This window comes from Zonotrichia albicollis, chromosome 7 (genome assembly GCF_047830755.1).
Source record: "Zonotrichia albicollis isolate bZonAlb1 chromosome 7, bZonAlb1.hap1, whole genome shotgun sequence".
NCBI lineage: Eukaryota > Metazoa > Chordata > Aves > Passeriformes > Passerellidae > Zonotrichia > Zonotrichia albicollis.
Genome location: NC_133825.1, coordinates 40,582,188 through 40,597,171, shown reverse-complemented (window position 1 = coordinate 40,597,171; position 14,984 = coordinate 40,582,188). Strand labels below are relative to the sequence as shown.

Below are 14,984 nucleotides of genomic sequence, written 5' to 3'. Positions count from 1 at the left end.
GAAAAGCCTGTGATGTAAGGGGAAGCAATGCCATGAAAAAATATAGATTGCATTCTTCTAAGTCAATACCAAAACAATGACCAACTCGGTTTCTGAAGCAGCAGCACTATGAAAATGCAAAATTGATTTACAAGGGAAATACTAGCCAGAGGTTACTATGGCTGTTAAAGTTACAGGACATTTTTTAAAGAAACTAGAATTCATATCCAGTTTAAAAAGCGCTAGCAAAAAGGCAATTTTATGCACCATTTTAAAGTGAAACAAGTTATCCCTCTAAATTAAAATTGGTTTTTTTAAGCATTATCATTCCAGCACCATCCACAGCACAGCAAGGACAGCACTGCAGTTTTAACTGGCAATGATGATTTTAACAAGGGAAAAACCAGCAGCATTTTGCCTTCTTTCAGTTCCGTTCTTGATCCGTAAAACATTCCCTTACAAAAGGAAACAAACTAATGCCGGCCGTTCTTAAAACAGTTTTCATTTGTCACCTCTTACATGTTAATTTCTCACGATTTTCACTCTTACATGTTAATTTCTCATGATTTTCACAGCAAATAGTCTTATGCCAGGTCATTTGGCCTCTAGCAAGTGGAGCTGAACAAAAGCAGGCGGCCCCTGCGTGCAATGTCACCTCTAACATCACATGCAACAGGGACCGTTCCAGCACAGCTCCACCGAGCCCAGCTGGGCTCAGCCAGCCCTGTCCCAGCCCATTTCATAAGCAGGCACTGCAAGGGCTGCAGTACACCTTGCTGGCCAAGGCAGTGAAACTGCCCCGTGCCCCCAGATCGCTCCAGCCCAACCTCCCTGCAAGCGCTGCAAAGCCTGCGGGGTCAGAGGCATCCCCTGGACCTTCTCTTGGGGTTACATGATTGTGGGGTACATGGCAGCTTGCATGCACCACCCTAAAATCACCTTTCCCTGAAATAATGTCAGCTGCCACAATCCTCAGGCAAGAGTCAAGGATAATGACTGATTTAACCAAGAGACCATTAAATCCCCAGATATCCTAAAGCATAGCAGCACTCCATCTATTGGTCAGGATTTAAGGACGTGCTTCATCATCATCATCGTCGTGCACTAACCTCTATCATTAAACACTCAGCCCCTAAGCAGCCCACCCCCTCCTGCCTGGGACTTCATATTCTTCCAGCAAAAATTAAACTCAAGTAATAATATCTTCTGAGAAATAATGCAACTAACACTAAAAGTATTAACATGACAACATCTAAACTTAAAACTGGTATACTCTATTAGTTACACAACTATCATTTTGTTTCATTGAGAAATGCACACGCTTCTTACTCAAATCAGCATTGAGGAGCTTGTCTGATAACAGCCCAAGAGCTCAGGCTGTCCCCTGGGCTGACACTTTCTTTCCCTGCAAGGACTGGATGCCACCAAGGAGGTTTGTACAATTTGTTCACACAGTTTCCAGCCAGCAAGGCCACTGGAGTGACCGGGTGTGCAGCCCTGAGAACTCCCTGGTACACGGCAAACCCTGGCAGGGAGGCAAAAGGGAGTTTTTCACAGCAGAACTGCTGTCAAAGCAGACACAGGCAGAACCTGCCCCGTCTTGCACCACTCCCCCCAAAAGCCACCACCATCCCCTCCCAGCAGATCACACACAACCGTGCCTCTGCCACACCTGTGCTTCACTCCAGTCATCAGCAACTGGACCAGAAGGTAAGCGAGACAGCTGCCCCAGGCACACCGAAGCGCTCTTTGAAAGGCTGAGGTTACATTTGTCAGCTTCATTCCTCTGGTACCAAAGCTCATTTAAGCAGCAACTTCTCCCACACAATTCAGCAATTCTATACATTCATGCTTTTATAACCCTTGGCCATTCATTTTTTGGCCCAGATATTCATTGCCATTGATTTTATCTGTTTGTTTTTTTTTTTAAACTAAACTCCTCCACATAGTGGAACTACACAGATGAGGCATGCCTACACATTTTCCCTCCACTTGGTATCACATCACTACCCTCCAGACACGAGTCCAGGACATGTGAATGAAAACCAGCAGATTCAGGCTCAACCTGCCTGTAACATAATGATGCTGAGACAGAAACAGAGGCAACCCACCTCCATGACTGTGCTGCTGCTTTAGAGGCATGCTCTACCCTCCTGACAGAGCCACTCCAAGGCTTCCCTGCCAAAATCCCATCGTTCAGCCATGCAGACACTGTCTGCCCTGAAGTCTGCGGTGAACACTGACTGAGAACTCCGCTCTGAATTCTTAAATAAGCTTTTCAATGAGAGACGAAAACTGACCAACAGCGAGGGACGAACTCCCAAAAGGCCATGGTAAATCCTCCTTTCTGGAGCCTAAAGTTCAAGGCAGCAATCTTGAATTTCCTGCACCCTGAGACAGGCACAGAATGGAGATAATTCCAAGCTGGGAGCAGGGCAGGGGGCTGGGTGGCCAGGGCGAGCCCGCAGCAGCGAGCGGCGCGGGCTGATGCCGGTCACGCCGGTGGCTCCGCGCTGCCGTGACCGGAATGCCGGAGCCCGCACCGGGCAGCGCAGCCCCGGGCTCCCCGCACCGCGACCCGCGGCCAAGGTGGAGCTGCGCGCCACTACAAAAACCCCAAATCATGTGGATTTTAAGAAGTTTTCCGGGAGGCGTAGAGAGCGCGGAGCCTTGCGGTGGAGCAAGGACAGCCCGCGGTTACAACGCTCACTCCCAAGGTTTTATTTGACTAGCGGAGTTTCGGAGCGGAGGCGCATTATTTAAAGCCCCGTCCTCCTCCTCAGCCAGCGCCGAGGCAGAGCAGCAGCACTGCAGCATCTCCCCGGGCGGAGAGCTGGCGCAGCCCCGCGGGCGAGCCCCCCTCGGCCCCGCCGTGCCCCCGCACCGCCCCATCCCGCCGCCGGCCGCGGCCCCGCGCTCCCCCCGCAGCCCCGGGGCGGCCGCGGCAGCGCGGGGAGCGCTCGGGGCCTCCGGCCGCCGCCGCCCCCCTTCCCCGAGCGCGGCTCCGGGCCGGCCCCGGCCCCGCGCTGGGCGGGAAGGGAGATCCGCGCCGCCCCCGCGCCGGTGCCCGCAGCCCGGGCAGCGTTACCTCAGCGGGCCCGCGCCTTTGTGCTGCAGTCCATCCCCGCGCCCGGCGGCGGGAGCGCCAGCACCACCGGCGGCGGGCGGGGAAAGGGGCGGCGCACTATGTGGCAGGAAGGGACACCTGGGCTCCTCCTCCCGCGCCCGCCCGCCCGCTGAGGATCACTATCTGGCAGCGCGCGGGGGCTCGCCCGCCGGCCTTCCCCGGCCGCCCCTCGGCCAAGTTGGAATCTCGGCCGCCTTCCCTCGCCCTTCCACGGCTTCTAGCCTGGCCGAGGGGCGGCGGCACCGCCAGCGTCCTCCGCCCCGGCTGCCCTCCATTGTTGCGGCTCGCCCCGCGCCCCGGCCGTACCTGCAGTGCGGGGCTGAGCATCGGTCCCGAGGGGCCGGAGAGCGGCTCCGGGAGCTGGGGCACACGGGGAGGTGTGTGCGGGAAAAATGAATAAAGAGCCCACGCCCCCTGAACAAACAGCAACAACAAAACCCTGGGCTGAAAGTGAAATTGTGAGAAATTCAAACAGTTGTTGGGGCTGAAAGGCGGCAGACGGCTTCTCCAGATGGCTCGTGCTGCTCAGGAGAAAGCTCTTTTGCCGAGAGCAACCCTGGCTAAAAAAAGCTGTACAAAATCTAAAGTCATATTGGCAAACACTGTCCTTTCTTTCGCTTTTTTTTTTTTTTTTTTTTACTCCCTGTTTTTTGTTTTCTTGGCTTTCTGTAGTTGTTCCGCTTTGCGGCTGAAATCATCCCTGTTCTTGGTTCCCCACCCAAAGTTACTTGGTTTCTCGGTTTACAGGGCTGGTTTTGTTGCATTTGAGCGGCTCTGATCAGACGTTTGAAGTCACGGAAGCACTGGGTAATAGTTCTCCTTTTTATGCAAAAAACAAAACAGAACAAACAAAAAAAAAATCCCTCTGTATTTTAATTATGTTTTAATTTATTTCTAAGACACAGAAGTCCTCAAGTTCAACAAGTCCCCATGATCCAGGCTAGGAGTGAGTTACAAGCACAATAAAGTAGAAACTTTGTAAAATATGCTTAAAAGTCTTGGAAGGTCTCTTTGAAATCAGCACTGCTGTTTTCAGGTGCAAAATTACCCATTAACTAACTCCATGTAGGTTCGGAGGACGAAACCTTTTAATTCTGGGTCCTGCTCGTTTTTAAAGAGCCCCTGGAGGACTGTGGTGATGGGGAAAGCAGCAGGGCTGGATGGAGACCCTGTGTGCCAGGACTCTTCTGATGGAGTCCCGGAGAGGCTCCAGCCCGGCCGGCTGCTGCCACCACATCAGTGTAGGAGCTCCGGGACCATCGCTGCAAAGTCAGCAAGGGCCCTTGGGCGCTAGAGAGGTCCTTGGAGGAAAAAATGCCTGAGGCACCAAACTGTCCAGCCATGGGGTGTCTGATTTGAATGCAGAGAGGGTGCAGAACACGTTTTAACTTTGCAAATGTGTGCCCAGCACTGAGATGGCTCCACCTGGCTGCTCCAGCACCACGGGAACAGCCACTAATAAGGGGATGAGGTGGCACAGCATCTGTTATTTAATACAGGACTTTTAATACTGGTGGCTGTTGAAAATTAAAACTTACCTTGGGCACAGGAAGAATATGTAACTACATGTGGAGTGTGCTGTGAAGGCTAGAGCAATTGGCTTTCTCCAATTTGCCTCTTAATTCAGTTTAACACTCATGGAATTTGTAGGGCTGTTCCATCCATGTTCATCCCCTCATTTTTATTTCCTTTTGGAAAAAATTTACAGCTGTATCGTGTTTTAATAAACCTTGAATCCGAAGAGGCCAATAAATTACAAACTTTAGGTGTGGTTTTGAAATTAGTGGATTGGGATTTGCCTTGAATTCTGAGCTCTGGCCCAGACAACTGCTTAGCTAGAGAAGGTGCAGGCACATGAGTGATTGAATAGGAACTGGCCACACACAAATTTCAGCTGGAAACCAGAAGAGAGTTGTTAACCATTAGAGCAGTCAAATACTGCCTTTTCCAAGGGGGGTATTTGGAATGGAAATCTCACTGCTTTTAAGCTGTAGTTTATTAAAGTCATTATGCAATGCATTGTCTGCAGCAGCAGGGGACAGACTTGATGTCTCAGGTGTGCTAAGGTGCTGTGTGACATTGATCACACACCCTGATATTTGAATTTCAGAGGCAGCAGTTGCTTATCCCAGCAGGTTTATTGTAGGGTGAGTTTTCTTCTCCCGGGCATGTAGATGAGTTCTACTTTAGTCTCGGAAGGATTATGAAGCTGACATTTACTGATGATTCAGGCTATAAATGGATTACAAGCATGATCAAGGAGAAACTCTCCTGCATGGAAGAGACTTCTCCCATTAGTTCTGGAGCTTTTGCTCCCTCCTTCAAAAGAGCTGCCAGATGCTTCTAGAGACTCAGTGGTGTGGACTCTCTAGTTAGTCAGTGGTGTGGACTCTCTAACTCTCTAGTTACACAGATCTCAGTGCTGCAGCTCCTGCAGGTGATGCAGCAAATGGACACCTCTGCCTGTGCATCCCTCCTGCTGTGGGGTGGACAGGTAACCCAGAGCAGGGAGGACAGATGACTGAGCAGACAGGACTGTTCTTTTGGGGTTGGACTGTATCTTAGCATTAAATCCCCCCCTTAACAAGTGAAACCAAACACACAACAAGCTGCAGCAACAATTTTTGGAGATGATCCCTCAGACATACACCTGCCTTTGTTACCCTCTCTGGACCTCACACTGTTTCTCTCTGTTGGCCATGTCAAGGAAACCCTCTCTGTTTCTGTACATTTCTTGCTAAATACATTGAAAAAAATCCACACAAGGAGTAGTGTTTCCTTTTTGGGAACCCAGTGTGGCAGAAATGCTTTGCCACTCTTTGCCACTTTACATGCTAGGGCAGCCTTTTCACCTTCCCTAAAGCCACGTGTCTCATCAGTGGACCTAGCTGAGCTACTCATTAGAAACTTGGCCAAACCACAAACATTTGTTTCCTTGCTCTATGCCAAACTCAGAGAAAGGACAAGGGAGTGGCATGGAGCTCATGTTAATGAGTCCTTCATTCCCCACAGAGAGATAATCAGAGCACTGCTCAGAGATTCATCAACTTTTTTTTATTAGCACTTTAATGACCTACATGTTTGGGGCTTTTTTGAGAAGTTACTTCAGCTAAGAGCTGGATAATTCCTCATGCAGCTGTGGTTTAGGAAGCAGCTCAGGGGACACACATGCCAAATTACTTTAGCTCTAGTTAAAAAAAAAAAAATATACCACAAAGTTTCCTGGGTGACTCCCTTTTCAATCAAGGGCATTATGTCCTCAATCCATCTCTTCTGGGTCACGTGTGGGGGTTGGTTTCTTTTTCAGCCTTTGCAGCTCCGTGAGCTGTACACAGAATGCCAAACACTGGTGGTACTGCATGTTCCCAGCAGACAAAGGGCTGTACAGCTCCCTGACCCTGCTCACTGGGGAGGGAGGCTCCCTTGGGAGCAGCAAAGGCATTTCCTGGGACCAGCACAGATCCCACAGAGCCCAGCAGGCTGCCTGAGGAACAGAGCTGCAGAATGCTGGGAGCTGGAGCCTTTTCCATGTTGCTGCAGGGTGAGCCTGCAACCAAGGGATTCTGCAGTGCCTGCTGAGGAGTCTCTGGCCCTGCACACATGGTGGGAACTCACTGCAACCATCAACACTTTACAGCGAAGGCCAATGGCAACAAACAGCTCTCATGGGCTTGGCAGAGGCTGCTCAGAAATTATCCAAAGTTTGGTATTTGCAGCTTTCCCCATTTGAGGAACTGCTTATGGTGGCAGCTGCTCAGGAGTCCCTTTGGTTTAAAAGTGAAGAGCTGCTGGCCTTTTGCTATCACTCAGGAAGGCCATCGGATGGAAAATGCTGTAAAATCTCTTCCCATGCCTCCCCTGCTCCCCAGTGACCAGATTTCCTTCTGGTCTTCTGGAGAGAGCTGTGAGAATATATACATTAAAGACAGGGATATAGTCAGATACTGCAGGATAACCAGGGTTATGACAGTGTTATAAAGGGATAGGATTTACTTTTTCCTAAATCAAGCCCCAAGTGTTTCCTGTCAGACCTCGGTACAATGGGATACAAATGCACAGTCCATTACGTTCACATTTCCTCCAAACTGCTGTCTCTTTCCTTGAACACAGAGTACAGGAAAGGATGCTTTCTGCCCCCACTCATGTCTCTCAACTGACTTTATGTCATTTGAAAAGGGAATTGAGACATTTAGCATGCACTGTCTTCAGTAGGTTGCCTCCCCTCTAATGTCTTTTGCCTTAGGATGAGAGAGGTTGTAAACATGGAGGAATGCCTTTGATATCAGAGAGCTTCACTGGAGTAACATCAGCATGAATGAATGCAAAATTAGGTCCATGGGGAATAAAATGCTAAGGCTGGGGAGAAAAAAAATCAAGATTCACAGCACTAGTCCAGAAGAATAGTAGCTCATACCATGTAAGAACCCCATAGTTCTCATTTCCTCCTTATCCCTTCAGGACAGGAAAGAACATCCTGCTCTTCTAATATGAACAAAATAAAAGTTATTTTTGGAAGGAGAAACTCATGTTCGGAGCACATTTTTAAAAAGACATCGCTAATCTGTGATTCTGATGATGCATTTGGAGCACAGCACATTTCTTTGCATCACTAAACCCTCATTTATTGGCTCAGCACCATCTACACCCAGGCTAAAGGTTTGTGTTGGTTGAACAACAAGGTGGGGATTCTTTGTCAGCTCATGAATGGTGCCTGGAACCTCAAGTGCCATCTCTGACATGGGTGTGCTGTCACCAGACACACACCAGCTGGGAGAGAGGAGTGTGCAAGTGTGGGAGCCCAAGGTCATGGCACACTGATAGATGCGCTTGTTGACTCAGTAAGTCTGAAAAAGGTTCTCTGTAACTAACCTGGAGCTCCACTTTCTTCTTCATTACCCCAAGACAAATTTAATATAGGACAAAGATAGAGTCCCCCATCCTCAGTGTTGAGGTATCTTGGCATGCTGTGCTTTTTGTGTTATCTCAGAGCCCACAAAGGAGCATGTGGTGTAAACTCCTGGACAAATGTTTCGAAGTTTAGATCATCAAGTCAAACTCAGAGCTGTTTGGGCCAACTGTTGCTTTTCATATTTGATGGATCACTTGAAAGGACAGCAAGGCAATGAAGTCAGCCTCAGATTTGTTAATATGCTTAAACAATATTAATCCATGAATAATGTTTTATTTTGGATTTTGATAAGTAACTGTCACTCCCAAATCTCCTTAGGAGGCCAGTAAAATAAAAGAATGTGTATTAGTGCAGTATCTAACAACGAGGACAAACAAATTGTGGAGGAGTTAATAATTTACCCATTCAAGATTAGCAAACAGCTAATGTACTATAAAAAGAGTTCCACTTTCCCTTTAAAAACCATTCATAAAGCATAAGATTTTAGCTCCTCTCAGTGTCAAGGGCCCCAAATACCTAAGCAGACTCTTGGGAATGACCTCATCTGTAGTTTCTGAGTGTATTCCCAGGGATGTGTAATGCTAGGAATGGCTGGATCGAAAGCTGGGGGCAGGAGCTCGCTGCCCCAGCACAGCAGGGCTCCCCAAATTGCAGCACAGGCCAGCAGTGCCCACAGAGAGCTCCTGGCACCAGCCTGCAGCTGCCAGAGGGAGCTCAGGGCAGTGTCCTTCTGTCACTGCAGCCATGGAGCAGGCGGAAAAAACCATCCTGAGATATTCCTATGAAGTCAGTGAATTACTCACATTCTTAAAGCACTGATTTCCCTGGTGGGACAAGCTGTGTTCAGTGGTTTTCATAGAAAGGATGTGAGATTGCTGCTGCTGACTGTCTCCATTTGTTCTCAGACAGGAAGTGGAGAAGGGCAGTGGGACCAGCGCTCAGGTCTGTGCAAACAGACACTGGAAACTCAAAACAAATCAGTCACAGAAGTATGTGGATAGAGAGAAAAGAGAAAAACCTTTGCTTCTCTTTGCCCAGCAAATCCTGGTAATTCTTCAAAATGTGTACTAACCAGTTCCAAGTCTGTCTCTTACCCTGTGATGATTTACCCTAAATTGCAAAGTCTGTGGTTTTAACAGGGATATCTGAACTCTCTGGGACTCCACAGGGGAAAGATAAATGAATTTACAGAACAGACTTCAGTGTCACAGCTGAGGGAGATAAGGAAACTATGGACAAGTAAAAGCACAAATTCCCTTTAAGAAGAATGTGTAATTCTACATAGCATCACTTACATACCAGAAAATAATACACAGATCCACTATCTAATTAGAGTTCTGAATGTGTGTGTTATACAGCAGATGAAGCAGCTCAAACTACTGTGCAAGAAAACAGACCTTGGATTGTCTAAAGATAAATGGTGAAAAACCATCAAACATCCAGAGTTTCCTAGACCTCACCAGAGTGAGAGGTACATCAGTACAAATTGTCTCTGGCCTCCTGGAGCTCTGCAAATCATCAAAAAGGACATTAATGTCATTAGCAAAACCAACAAACGTGCCTGTACTTATTACTTGTTTGTAATAAGATTTGGCTAGTGTATAATTAGCAGGCTGCAGAAGTCTTTTACGACCTCTGAGAACAGTCTCTGCCATGCTGAGGCTCACCAGAAAATTCCCATTCCTTCCATGTAGTTGCACCTTCCCCATTGGTTTCTACCCCATCAGATAGACCGACATAAGTATATCCAACATGTCATATGAATCCATGTGAAATATATGTATATATATGCATATACTTATATATATATTTCATATGGATTAATATGACAAGTTGCATATATATATATATATATATATATATATATACACACACATGCATCATTAGTTTGATTTGATTATTTATTCTACAAGGATAATCTTTGACCAGGAAGAAGGCTTGTTCCCCAAGAGGCAATAACACTGTCTTGCCAAGCAGGACAGTGAGTTATCTTGTGTGTTTGTGGTAGGGAGACACAAGATTACCCATTAGTTGGATTGAACACATATCACTGTGTGTGGTTGATCAAGCTGGTTCTCTGCCCTTCTGCTAGGATGTTTTATTCTCAGGGCATAAGCATGTCTGTACGAGTTCTTTAAACATGTGCCTAACTAGGGCAAGGGAGGCTGGAATGGGACAGTCACTGAATAGCTGCTAAATTGGGGCCCTGATTTGGATCCCAGTGCCAGATGGGTGCCAGAAAATGTCACTGAACAAGACAGCAATTCATGCCACCACTCTACAGAAAGCTGGGGGAACGTTTTTCTTTGGTTTAGGCTTGTATGATGCTGGATTGGAAAATGGCACACAAGTGTTCATCTGACACTGAAGCAGATGAGAACAGTGGTGTTGGAGTTGGCCCTCTGTCAAGCTGAACTGCAGCTACAGATCAGGCATCCTGCCTGGCTTTCAGATAGGAAACCAGCTCCAGACCTCGCAGCTCTGCTGCGCTTTTCTGCAACGGGGGGCTTTTCAAAGCTGCTGAACCTATACATGAGAACCGGCTGTTTCACTTCCTTTTCCAACACCAGAGGTGTAAAGAGGCCAGCACAGAGCCAAGAAATGGGGCCCTGAGTCAGCTGGGATTTTCTGAGCATCTGACTGATAGCTACCCTTCCTCAGATGGAGCACTTCAGCTGCTGGAGCTGGCTGCTGCTGCTAGGGGCCAGCTCTCAGGCTCCTTTAATGTCCTCTGGGCTGTGCTCTGAAGCTCAGCTCAATGATACAAGTGCTTTGGGAAGCTGGCATGGAGGGACCAGTTTTGTGATACTCCTTCTGTCCCTTGCACCAGTGTTGTACCCCCCACACTTTAGGAAAACTGCTCTTGGATTGCAAAATGTGTAACTCAGATGTTGCCTCTCTGCCTTGCAAGTGGCTGCTTGGGACAGCAATGTGCTGGGACTGTGGGAGTGATCCCTTACAATCTCATGGATGAACAATACATTCCCTTCACTTGTGATATTGTTATCAATGATTCAAAATGAGATAGCAAAAATTCTTTCGATGCTGTGTAACGAGCTTCCTAGCAGAGAGATCCAGCTGCAGATATGATACTCATGCTCTGCTGCTTTCAAGGATTATCAGTGTAATGTTGGATGCTAATGGAAAGATACACTGAGTGTTAAAAAAAAACCCAAAACAACTGCTTGTAATAAAACAAGGCTGTAATTCTGTTGTTGCTACAAACTTGGTGTATAAACATGGGCAGATCGTCAGGAGAAAACATCAAATTTGAATGCCCATGTCAAAATTTTCCATGTCCTGAAGCTGGTCTTTCAAATCCCATTACAGCAGGTATGGCCATAATTCATAACCTTTCTTCTACCTGGGTGATCATTTTCCCAACCCTTGACTAAAGTGTCCTGAGCCACTGATTTGTCTGACTGGATCCAACACTATGCTTCTGTTTTGAAGCCTGCTGGCAACACCAGCCAGCTTTACTTACAGAGCCCCTCTGGCTTCTGAGGAACTTTCATTTCTCTCAAAGTCAAACTGGTGATTCAAGACTAATGAACTGCTGTGAATACTCTGTTTTATCAGAGGAAATAGTTGGAGGCTGAAGTCTTGGTCCCTAACAAGTCTTTGCGAAGATATTAACGTGTCTTGCCAAGACCTAGCAATTCCCTCGCAGCCAATGCAACATTCCTCAGAGGCCATAAGGCAAGGCTGGAAAGGGGAATCATGTGGCTGGGCCCAAGCTGAATTAGCTACTCCAGAGAAACACCCTGAGCATGTGACTTCTTTGCAGACATGGATCTAAAGTAACAAACCCACCTAATTTTGGTGAATCCATTCAAGACATCTATTCTCAAGATGTCTTATGTAAGAAAAATAAGAATAAATTTTCAAAAAAGATATTAAAAACTGTAAATACAATGCTATTGTCACAAGAAAACAAGTAGACTTGATGATTGAGGTAAAAAAAAGGAAGTGGAGAAGAGGACATTGTACAGCTATGCCTACATTTTATTTGCTTGGTCTCCTGTGAGGAAAGTATCAGAAGAAAAACAGAAAGATGCTACATGTATCCCCTGTAACTGATTATGCAAAATACTGTCCTTCTGGGAGCTGCTTACAATAAGTTAAACCTGACTTTCAGGGGATGAACAGCAGGTTTTCAATTATGGCATTTGAGACCTCTGGAATGGGGATTATGAGAAGACAGCATAAGTCAGATGGCCCTTTGGAGACGTGCTTTTTATTTAGTGACAGACGAGCCCTCATGCTGGTACTCCTGCAGGCACTCAAGGTATGTACAGTAAAGGGCAGCACAAAGATCTTCAAACAGGCTCCAGGGGCAGTGGAGCATGGTCTGGGCTGGGGGAGGATCGGTGCCTTGGATCCCAGGGTGTCACCATGGCCGTGCCTCTGCTCAAATGCCATGCAGCTAATGAGTTGTGGGAGCAGCCTTGGTGCCTGCTGGCTGGGTTACCTCTGTGCCACATGCTATTGCTGAGCTGTTTCTCCAGCCTGAAGGGCAGGGGGAATTTTACCAGCAGGTTCAGTGAAAACAGGCCAGCAGGCAGTGCTTTGCATCTCCTACACTAAGAATCTTTACTTGGTTCACCACTCATTGTTCTGACAGTTGTCTCATTTATTCACTTTTTACATCAAAATCCATTCCTCTGAAGCTTATGTTTAGCCTAAAGCTTCAGCATGTGCTAATAGTATTAATCATTCTGGAAATAGCTCTGTCTGCCCTGCTATCAGTATCTATCTCGATGACACACTGTCCCAGCTCCACAGTGCCTCCCTGCTCTCTGCGGGTGGCTCTCCAGCAAGGGCACAGCAGGGAAGGGGCACAGGAGGCAGAAGGAGGCAGAGGGGGATGCCCTTGCTTTGTACATCCATGTTTTAGAGCTGTGCCAAGGTGCATTTAGCTGCAGTGCTTTTCAGCCCTGGCTCTTTCTGTGGGGTCTGAGCTTCCCCTGTGTGTCCCATCTGTCCTGGAGGAGGCATCACACAACACATTCAGGCTGGTAAACATGGTCCAGAAAGCTTCCGAGAAGGATCCCGTTGTCACAAGCACTAGGGGCAGATGGGACTTGCAGATAGGAGAGCCAGGTCTTGGAAGTGCTCCGGGGTCCTGCAGTTCAGCTAAATGTTGGTGCTGCTGTGTGACCAGCCCATATGGTTTTGCCTTTTTGCTAGCCTGACTTCTGTGTATGCTTCCTTTCAGAAAAAGGAAGGATATTCTGGAGGGCTTCAAAACCTTCTCATGAATATATTAAGAAGTAACACCACATGTGGAATTATCAGCAGAGAAATTAAACTGAGACTAAAAATAGAGTTTCTTTTTGCTTTCTTATTAAAATTTAAAAAAATATGCAAATGCCCAGATCGTGGACTCTCATGTTTCATTATCTAATGGACAGTCTCCAAACAAAAACATCCTCTGGGGCAATGCCATGTTCCCTTCACAATTGCCTGAACCAGTTTTTCCCTTCTTTCTGATTGTATAATATCTCACAGCTAGCTATGGCAATTGTGGAAAAATGCCAGTAACAGTAGTAAGGGTGCAAGTAACACATTGCCAGCTTTTTTGAATATAATTTAGCTGCTGAAAACCAAATGATGGCTACAAGCATATGACCAGTCACCTGCCTGCTTCCTGGCCCACAGCTTAAGAACTTCAAAATAGTACAAAAATATTTGCCAGTTAATTAAAAAACCCTGACTTTTATGAAGGTCAATAGAGATGGCTCTGCCAAGGAATGCACACACAAAAATTTCCAGCAGAATTGGCAATCCACTTCCCATGTCTTAGTTTCCCATTTTAATATAATAGAAAGTACTTGCAGACCTGACTTTTCCATGATCCACAGCAGGTGCCAGAAGAACAAATTCCCACACAGGGCATTTGCTCAGGTGAAGTACTACTGTACTGAAAGTTGCACATGATGGAGTAGTCATTGAATAGGAAAACATGAGGTCATTTTTAGCTATTGATAATTCATGGAAATGTAAAATATGTGGGGCATAAGTGGGAGTGGAACAGAATACTGCTATGGTAATTTTCCAAGAAATGCTTTGCTTTTATTCACAAATCAATTGACAAGTCAACAGGTTCATCTGAGATCATTGTGTATCTGAGGTACTTCTGCAGTACTTGAATTTTAGAGCCCTAGTATCCCATAGCAATGTAAAAATATTGTATGTGTAGTTGAAATTAACGTAATTACCTGACTTCTTCAGCACTGATCATTTATTTTGACTCTGTGGTCCTTGGGGTAATATTCTTCCTTCAATTCAGAGTATACTGTCAGCATTAACAGTGAATCATAGACAGGAGAGAATAATCAGCTTGCAGCTTCATCTCTTTTCCAGCTAACCTTTTGCCATGAAGCATTTTAAAAAGCTGGAAATGAACATAAAATTGAAAGTTGACTAAGCTACTTCATGGTTTTTACTACAGCAGCAACAACATTCATGCCACTAAACAAATTTACTGAGAAAATTATTTTTGCTGTCAACACTGTTGGGAGAAAGCCAAAGTTCCCATTCAAATTACAGCAGCACTGCCCAGGCCAAACAAATATAAAAAGTGAGGATTTAGTGAATTTGTTTTTACTCTCTCCAAAAATGCAGCACATTTCTTGCATCACAAGCTAAGACATCCTGTTCAGCCACATTGTTTTTTAATCAAATGCTTTCCTTTACCTATTGCTTGACATTAACCCATTGCTCCTCCTCTGGATGCTCTCCTTCATATCTTTCTGCTGCTGTGCTTTTTAACTTAACATCAATTTTAAAAGTTCCCTTTTAATCAGCCCGGGCCTGCTGGCATGAGCTGTCAGCAGTATTCATTTCTCTAGGCTCTTGCCTTGTGTTGCATTGCCTTGGCAACAAGATTTAGCAGCAAGGCAACAGTCTTGAACTTGTCAGAGTCTGTTGCAACGCGCGAGCATGTATTACTCTCCAGCACCTCCG

General features: G+C 46.4%; 1 protein-coding gene across 5 annotated transcripts in view; it reads right to left on the bottom strand.

The window, feature by feature from the left end:
• Positions 1 to 3,488, bottom strand: part of ADD3 (adducin 3) — a 92,168-nt gene extending 88,680 nt beyond the window's left edge. For 2 of the 5 annotated variants that reach the window (XM_074545196.1, XM_074545200.1), the window contains exon 1: positions 3,068 to 3,226. The gene's annotated coding sequence lies outside the window, so the exon portion shown is untranslated. Of the gene's footprint in view, positions 1 to 2,090; positions 2,114 to 3,067; positions 3,227 to 3,412 lie in introns of those variants that run through there. The other 3 variants (XM_074545197.1, XM_074545199.1, XM_074545198.1) reach the window with 3 other exon arrangements.
• Positions 3,489 to 14,984: the final 11,496 nt, after the last annotated feature.